Below are 8,089 nucleotides of genomic sequence, written 5' to 3'. Positions count from 1 at the left end.
CCAGCCTGGCCCACCTGGCAGAGGGTGCACCGGACAGTCCGGTGCACACCGGACAGTCCGGTGCCCCAAAGCCAGAAACACTAAGTCTTGTTTTTCAGCTGATTTTCAAATCGGTTTTCGTTCTAACTTGTGTGTGAGTTCTAGAGTGACACCTAGCACTGTATATGAGTGTGATTGTGCACCAACACTACACTAGAACTCTCTTGGTCAAACTACTCATCGACAACCCCTCTTTATAGTACGACTAAAGAAGAATAAAAGACCTAACTAAATCGCGAGTGTCCACATCTCCTGACACTCGGACTCTTTAGACCTTCACCTTTTGTTCCGATGTTTTAGCCGTCGCTTCGAGTTCTTATCTCCGGGATTGTTTTCACCGTTGTAGTACTTCTACCTGTCATGCGACCTAACTTACCATTTGTCTCTGCAAAACACACGTTAGTCACATTTAATAATACGTTGTCATTAATCACTAAAACCAACCAGGGGCCTAGATGCTTTCATCAAGAATAGGTACCACAGGATGAGGCGCATGGAGGATGCTGTGATGAGTTCGTGAGAGGTCTAGGCCGTCGTCTCCTAGTCAACTTTGGGTTGCTGCATCATTGTCTACATATGATGTAATTATTTAACTATTTTGTACAGAACTCCATTATATATTAATGTCGTGACATTCATTTCTGTACCATGAGTCATCATATGTGTAAGGCTTGGTCACAGCACACTTGGTGATTATGTTTGCACCTGGGTCTTGGTACCCCGAAACCCGGGTGTGACAGAAGTGGTATCACAGTAATGTTGACTGTAAGACGAAACCTAGATAGAACTGGACAACCACTACCTACTTACCTTTGCTACTTTGATTCTTTCTAAACTTTTCTTAATCTTTTCTCATCTACTGCTGCTTTACTCTGATTACTCTTACCTTTTCACTTCTAAAGACAAAAGTGGATTTCACACTTTGAAATCCTGTACCTAAAGTGACTTTTAGGAATAGGAGACCTACTCTTAGGAACAAAAACAAAACTGTTTTTATTGGTATCTATATGCTTCAATGTTTGTTCTTATGATACTTGTCTTATTTGGATCTTTGATTGAGTGTGATGATTTGTGGAGTAATATCGACAATTGCATCTACATATACATATAGGCATAAAAAAGATAATGTTTATAAAAATAACTAGTCAACCTAGATTATCCCCATTAAAATATCACATATCTATCTTATATTGGTAGCTTCTATCTTACCTTTGGAGATTCACCTTATAAGCCTAGTTATCCTAAAATAGACATAAAACAACAGAGCAAGCCTCACCCTGATCTTTCAGTTTATGACCAACTACTAGCCTAACTGTTTGCCTATTAAGTAATTTCCCTTGCAAAACTATCTTACCATATATTTCTAACCCAGATGGTCAATACCAGGAAGGGAGGCGGTATCGATCTACCTGCTAACCACCATAGCAAGAGGATTGTTAGACAACCACAACTAGAAATGAATCCTCTGAATCCTCCAATGGCCGGAACAGATCCAGTGGTTGCCACTCAGATGCAGGTGCTACAGCAAATGGCAAACACAATGAACAAATTGCAAGCTCAGATAAGGCAAGAACGCTAGGAAATGCGTTAGGAATGACTACAAATGCGTCAAGAGATGAGGCAAGAATAACTGGAAAGGCAGCAACAACCACCACTACCTCCTCCACCACCACCAGCTCCACCCAGGGATAAGCACCGGGAGTTTATGAGTCACAAACCACTAACATTCTCTAACTCCACAGACCCACTACAAGCTGACGACTGGTTAAAGTCTATGGACAAGATGCTTAACATAGCTCAGTGCTTTGACAGAGAGAAGGTGCTATATGCATCGGGTCACCTTACCGGCCCCGCTGCGGATTTGTGGGATGCATACTGTGCTGCTCATGCTACTGTCAACATAATTACCTGGCAGAATTCTCCACTCAATTCAGGAATTACCATATTCCTGCTGGACTTATGAAGATTAAAGAGGAGTTTCTATCCCTCAAGCAGGGAGGTATGTCCGTAAGCGAATATAGAGATAAATTTATCCAGCTATCTCGATATGCTCCTAGGGAAGTTAAGGATGATGAGAAGAAGCAGGAGCTCTTTCTGGATGGTTTGATCGGACCGCTACAATACCAACTGATATCGCATACATTCCTTTCCTTCCAAAGACTACTGGACAAAGCTATTGCTGTGGAAAACGAGAGATTTGGTTTGGAGAAAAGAAAAGGGCTGCCAACCAGGGACAGATTGGGAGTAATAGCTGTCCTCGATATACTACTACTCAAAGTACACCTGCTCGTGATAGTTCTAGGCAACAAACTCAACAAACCCAATCTGCTCCTCCTCAAGCAAGCACCCCAGCGGGACCTATTGCTCCTAATACATCCACCAACATGTCATGCTTCAAGTGTGGATAGTCTGGACATTATGCCAACTACTGTCCCAACAGGGCCGCTTACACTACTCCAGCTCTGATGAAGCAAGGTCAGACCTCAGGAGGCAAGAATCACCCCTTATCAGTCAACCGGGGGCAACTCAACCATGTAGAAGTAGAAGCTGAACCTGGTGAACCTGAAAACCAAGAAGAAGTGTTGGTCGAAGGTGAAGAAGTTGGAGAAGAAGGCAATGAATATCAGGATTAGAGTAAAAATAAATATATAAATATATACATATACATATTTTTAGGAGTACTATTTGTAAGACCTAAATAATACCTTAGTTAGTAGCTAGTATTTACTATTTTAGGAATTACAATGAGGTCTATTTGACCCTATGTGTTGCTAATAAGTTATGCATCATGCTAAGATTATTGTTTGTGCATACGTTCTGAGACAATATGATTATACACCCTTTTCCTACTAATCTCAAGGACGAGATTATTTTTAAGGGGGTAGAATTTGTAAACACCCTAAAATCATATTTTGGGTAATTTAAGAAAGTTTATTCTGTGACTTGAATAAATATGTTTTCAAATAGGAGAATATATAGAAGATCCTTATATGAGTTAATTTATGGAATAAAACATTTATAAATATCTTCTAAAATATTTAAGCTAAGTTACCTTTTAATAAATAGATTAGAGATTAGTTTCTTAATATACATTGTGTGAGCATATTGGTGTATTCAAAATCATTTTCATAGATATGGTAAAATAAATAAATAAAATTATGGATTTGCATTCATGCTGAGCTCTCCTGTTTGTTCATTAAAATTTGAGTGCCAGTTCCAAACCAAATTTGAATTGAATTTGAAATTTAGAAATTAGAAAAGAAATAAGAAAATAGAAGAAAGGAAAATAAAATACCCTGCGCTTGGCCCAACATTGGCCGGCCTCGGCCCATTTCTCGGCCCACTCTCCCCTCACCCCGCCAGCCCACTTCTGCTATGGCACTGATACCGAGACCCCACCCGTCGGCCACTCACACGCAGCTAGCTCCATCCTCCACGCTCGCGTACTGGCGTGTGGACCCACCCGCACTCATGTGCTCACATCGCTGCACCGTGGGACCTGGTTGCCAGTCGTCACCCTCCCCCCACAATCTCACCTCTAGGCGGGACCCACTGGTCATCTTCCTCAGCCGACTCGCGTGCTCCATGAACGAATTCCGTGCATGGTGGCGATACCGCCCTCACCGGCCGTGAATTCGGGCCATTGCAACTGCCCGAGCTTCCCTGCCTATAAGAACACACATCTCTGCTTCCTTGTTTCAGCGTCCAGTCCCCCCAAAACCCCTTTGCCGAGAGGAGAGAAAGGGAAACGATGATTGCCGCCATGGTCGAATCATAGAGGCGAAGTATATCGGGGCTTGCATTGTTCCTGGGTGGCTTCATTGGAGCACGACGGGCGTCTCTGGAAGGAATCCGGAGCTCGTGGGCAATCGATACTCGGCAAATTGCTCGTCGAAGCATTAGGGGCACCGCCAACCACACTGTGTCGGGGACGGTGGTCATCGAGACCTGATTCCTCGGTAAGAAACCCTCATCGGGCTTGTTGTATTCCCGATCATACGTAGCACCTAGTTAATTTCGGATTCATGCACTGGGGCGCTGGAGCGAATCTCGCCAGTCATGGCCGCCGCCAAGCTAGATTGAGCACCAACGTGTCCACCTACATGGGGTTGAAGAGGGTCAGGGAACCGTCGGTTCGTGATCTAACGGTCACCAGTCAATCTGAACAACCAGTTCGATCCAACCAACCACTGCCATAGAACTAAAATCCGAAGGCTGTGGGTAGATCATTGGGTAACTAAATCCTCAGCGCCGATCCTAGATCCAACGGTGGCGCACACGTACAGGTTCGATTGAAGTATGTTCTAATCTGGCGCGTAGGAGTTTGATCCAACGGCCGAGATCCACCAATACCCTTTCGGCCTCGTAACGTTTCAAAAGAGCCCTCGACTTTTCGTTAAACAAACCCGCCATCCTCAGCCATTGGAGATCCTTACATCTAGGTCCCTGAAACTTGTAAGACAACCCCTAGGTTTATAAAGAAATTGTAGAAACTGATTTATAGTATAACAATAATTGTAGAAGGTTAGAAAAATCATATCTTCCGTGTTTTTACTCCGATTTGACCCGTTCAAGTTGCGTTAGTTTCGTAATAAAGTTACCTACATAGTGACAATATTATTTGATAATGTTCCATAACTTTTATAAATAGGTATGTTGTTGATCCTATGAATAGTATATTTATTTTACTAATCAAGGATTGACATGTCTATAATTATAATTTGACTATAATATGATTTCTAAACAAGTTATAATCCAAACTAAAGTTGAATTATTTATTTATAGTATATTTTCTCATATGATGTATATTAACCAATTTATAATATAGTTTAATATTTAACCACGTAAATCTTCAGAAAATCATAACTCGTTAACCATAATTCCGAATTTAGTGGTTCTCGAACCTACGATCTCGTAGCATCGCGTAGAATCTTATTAGCCCATTTCTGCTTATGTTTGGTGTGATGTTAATTTTTCCTATACCATGTTTGTTTGTTTTGCTACGACTAGCATTGAGGTTACGAGCCACCGGAAGAGCAAGTTGGTACATGGAAATCTTGGGTCTCAGGCAAGTTGTGCCCTTGATCACTCCTTTTTACCTAATAATGATCGCTGTTAATCACTGTGACATGCTCAGGTTAATTTGATGGGACCTAATAGGTTTCTCTAGCATTGTTTATCCCCTACCTTGCAAATAGATGAATTATTGGGTAGTTTGGCTATTCCTCTATCTGGTTTTGGGAAACTAATCTTTCATTATGATCATGTTTCAATTTTGTTGTTGTTTAATTTTTGTTCATGATAAGATCATATTGTTAATTGGAACATGGAGAACCCCCGGGAAAACAGTGCTACCACAAGGATGGTATGGGACGCCCTTGGCTGACTAATTAGGAAAGCTAGTGGTGGACTACCTTACCCAAAAAGGGCAAGGGAAGTAGGGGAGTGGTCGGTGTAGGGAGGTCCTCGGGTTGATTTTGATGCGATGGCGGTCAGACGAGGGATCCCTGCATTGGGGCTTCCTAGAAACTGTAGCGGGGTTTTTGAAGCTAGTGGAACTTTGTAAAGGCCTCGTAGTGTTACCCTGCCCCGCTTTCTTGGTAGAGGTGTATGGGATTCATGACCCCTTGGCAGATGGATAACATGACTTATGGGTAAAGATGTGCAACCTCTGCAGAGTGTAAAACTGGTATATCAGCCTTGCTCACAGTCATGAGTGGCTCGGACCCTCACATGAGTAATTTATGGAACTAAACTTAAATTATCATACGCATTACATTGCGGGTGTTGTTATCAATTTTGATCTATTACTTATTTGGGTTGGTATCTACCTACACTTAGTAACTGCTAATAAAATTTGACCAACTTTAAAAGAAATGCTCAGCCTTAACCATCCTCTTTGGTAAGCCTTACAGTTCACATGAGCTCCCACCTTTGGCGAGTTCATGCACATTATTCCCCACAACTTGTTGAGCGATGAATGAATGTGAGCTCACCCTTGCTATCTCACACCCCCACAGGTCGAGAATAGGTACCGCAGGATGAGGCGCATGGAGGATGCTGTGATGAGTTCATGACAGGTCTAGGTTGTCGTCTTCTAGTCAACTTTGGGTTGCTGGATTGTTGTCTTCATATGATGTAATTATTTAACTATTTTGTACAGGACTCCATTATATATGAATGTTGTGACATTCGTTTCTATGCCATGAGTCATCATATGTGTGAGACTTGGTCCCAGCACACTTGCTGATTATGTTCGCGCCCGGGTCTTGGTGCCCCAAAACCCGGGTGTGACACAAGGCCAAAAACCGGCCCAACTGAGGCCCACTAGCCCCTAACTTCCTCCTTTTTATCTTTGACACGCGAGCCCCACCCTGGCCCCTTCCTCTTCCCCTAGCCACGTGGGCACTCGACCGTGCCACCGCCGCTCCTGCGCTTGCGCGCTCGGCCGTGACGAGCCGCCCCACGTCCACGATCGCGTCTGCACCGTAAACAGCTACGACCCCTCGTCTTCCCATGCCAAGAACAGTCGCGCCTCTCTCCCTTCCCTTCCCTTCCCCCACTCCTCTTCCCATTAATGGAGGTAACCACCGCCGCCATGAATGGCCGCTGGCCGACCCTTCCTCTCTCCCCTCGCTCTCGCTCTCTTCCAACCTCCTCTATAAAACCCAACCTCGAGCTCCTTGGACCGGTTCCGCTTGCACTCAAGCTCGAGTTGTGCTCTCCTCTCTCTCCAACGCCGCCGAACCCCCTGTGCGCCGCCGTCGCCGTCCACGCTTGCCAGAGTTCATTCTCGACCATGCCCTGCTCATCCCCGACCGACCCCCTGCTCCTCGGCCACGCCTTGCTCGACCCCGGCCGAACCCCCCATTCTTCGAGTTTGTCCCTGCGCAAGAACCAGTGAGCAAGGTTGAAGACGACACAAATTTTATTATTTTTCAAAATCGTGGTTGATTTAGTTCAATATTTATGTAGTGATTTGTTGTTTAAATTTGCATATACTATGAATTGGAGATCATGTGGATGTTGAGCAATTAGTATTGAGTTTATGTGATGGACCGGTGATCTATTACTTGTCACATTGTGTACGTTAAATTGTTTATGTCCTTTAAAATTATTTTGGAATTAGTGTTCAGAATAAAGAATAACAGGATATGGTAGACCACATATTTGTAACAAAAACACTAGATAAGTAATTTCACGGTTAACCTTGCTTATAATGAACTTTAGAGTTTAGTAAAGATGTATGTGTTCATAGGTTCATATGCCTAATTTAGATCTACTAAGCAAATAATAGAGTTTCCATTAATATTGAGGTAATATAAGTAGTACCCAAGTCCACGATAATTTAAATAGTATAGTTAAATTAGTGGTTTAATTTAATTCCCTTAATATTAACGTTATTTGACCTCTGGTTAGCATGGAGTCATTTTCTTTCAGAAAGAAAAGATAAAACTAAAATGGGACCCATGCTTATGGTAGAAATAATTAATTAAAAATTCTATCTCCGTAGAGTTGGTTAAATCACTACATCTAAGTTATTTTATATAAAAGTACTTTCATAGTCGAATTGTCATATAGTTTTCACTAGTAAATACCTGAAACAAAATTAGTATTTTATTTTGTAGCAAATGAGTTAGACGTCAATGTGAGTAGACTTATACTAGGGTTACGAAATAGATTTTATTCTAGACGTTTTACTTTTTATAGGTATGATTTGCTCGGTATATGTTTATTTGTGTAATGGTGTATGTTTATTTATGTAATGGTGTATGTTTATTTATTAGTGCATGTTTTCTGTTTGTATATATGATGTACGAATCTATATTAGAAGCTGACTTTGTGGTAGAGGACCCAAATACGTTTGAAGACGACCCGCAGGACACTTTTGACCAAGGCAAGTGGATTCTCCCTCTGCATTTCTTATTGTACCCAAATAATTCATACGATAATATTTACTTTTTGAAATGTGCATAAATTTGATGGGTTTTGCCTAAAATAGGATCACTTAGAAATACAACCCTATTCCTTGATTAACCTGGGATAAATA

This window comes from Zea mays, chromosome 9, assembly GCF_902167145.1.
Source record: "Zea mays cultivar B73 chromosome 9, Zm-B73-REFERENCE-NAM-5.0, whole genome shotgun sequence".
Lineage (NCBI taxonomy): Eukaryota > Viridiplantae > Streptophyta > Magnoliopsida > Poales > Poaceae > Zea > Zea mays.
This window is presented reverse-complemented; position numbering follows the sequence as displayed.